The sequence below is a fragment of the Leptosomus discolor genome, chromosome 3, assembly GCF_034619465.1.
Source record: "Leptosomus discolor isolate bLepDis1 chromosome 3, bLepDis1.hap2, whole genome shotgun sequence".
NCBI lineage: Eukaryota > Metazoa > Chordata > Aves > Leptosomiformes > Leptosomidae > Leptosomus > Leptosomus discolor.
This window is the reverse complement of record NC_141393.1, coordinates 17,073,907-17,075,362: the sequence shown is the minus strand read 5'-3', so window position 1 is coordinate 17,075,362 and position 1,456 is coordinate 17,073,907. Positions and strand designations below refer to the sequence as shown.

The window sequence follows — 1,456 nt, the reverse complement described above, 5'->3', positions numbered from 1 at the left end:
CAAACTTTAACTGCACAGCCCAGAACTGCAGGTACATTTTAAGCATTCTTAATGGTCTCAAAACCAAGGGTATGTTGGCCCTGCCAGATGTTGCCTTGATGGTATGCTGGAATTATTGACCTGGCATGCAGCACAACTAGAGCTCAAGCCATCCCACTAAAAAGTGCCGAGACAATAAAACCACCTAAGTAGACTTCAGTTATTAAGGCATAATAAGGGACTTCATTTCCAGGCACTATCACCAGTCAGAAAGGCACACAGATATCTGACTGGGACACAAAGAGGTGTCCTGTTCCGATAAGCTGAAATAAGACTTTTCTTCTGACTTTTCTCACCAGCTAATTTAGCCCTCCCCTTTTTAAAAACAAAACAGAAAACTTTCTGCTGATAGTATCATTCTTAGATGTCTACCTTCCTGTGCACTGTGTAAGAACTTCAAACCACCAACTCATAACTAGTAATTCTATTCAGCAGTAGAATGCCTGGAAGTAACCTAATTTGTGACTAACTGTGAGCATTTAAGCCCTGCAGTTTGTGGTGCTTTTGTTACTGTTTTCAAAATGAGGCGATAGGTCTTCTAACTGGAACATCAGCAAAATGTCAGGAGTCTTATGGGAGTCGCATTAATATTTCTTCTGAACAGATGATTTAAACCATTATCTGGAAAATACAAGAAGTTTCACTTAGACTGATAGAAGACTGGACCAGGTAACAATTATCTCATGGTTTCTAGAGCGTGCACGGGCTAGTGGTTCTAGGAAAAGTGTTTATCCACTAACACAGTGTTGCATATTGCATAATCCAAAAGCATTTGACAATACTAACATTTTATTAATAAACATTTGGTTAAGCTTAATATTATCTCAGGCCAGTTTCACAAAACTACAGTGAATAACTAGAAATTCAGGTACTTTTATTTAACCCAGCACACAGACTTCAGAGAAGCTTGTTAACGTTTATAGCAGTTTTTCAGTGTTCAGCAGATGTTACTCTTTTTGCTAAACAATATCAGACTGCAAAATTGCTCTTACTGTTGATAGATCAATAATGACATGGGATAAGTCATTATCTCCGTGGCAACAGAATCGCAACTGTTGGAGGAATATTGCGCATGTTGCTGCTGCGACTCTTACAGGCATGCCTCGGCTTCCTCACGCAGGTGCTCTCTCTGCAAGCCTGGTATGCCCAGAGTACTAACAACCAAGGGCATCTCTTGGACTACAGAGGACTAAACTACAACCGTGGTTATGTTATTCCAGAAGCAGCATATCCTCACATGCATTTATTACACTTTGGTTTGATGTCCTTATTTCACTTATGACGTCTAATGAACCATCTCCTTGTAGAAATAGCTAGAAAGAAATTCAGGAAAGCAAATACTATGAAGCTACGTTCATAGTCCAACTTTTTTTTTTTTTTTTTTTTTTAAATACAACATTTGATTGCCTTTAAGAAT

The 1,456-nt window shown here is 38.7% G+C and overlaps 1 non-coding gene across 1 annotated transcript; it reads right to left on the bottom strand.

The window, feature by feature from the left end:
* Positions 1–954: 954 nt before the first annotated feature.
* Positions 955–1,227, bottom strand: LOC147415799 (small Cajal body-specific RNA 13). The gene has a single exon (XR_015183449.1).
* Between the last annotated feature and the right edge of the window lie 229 nt (positions 1,228–1,456).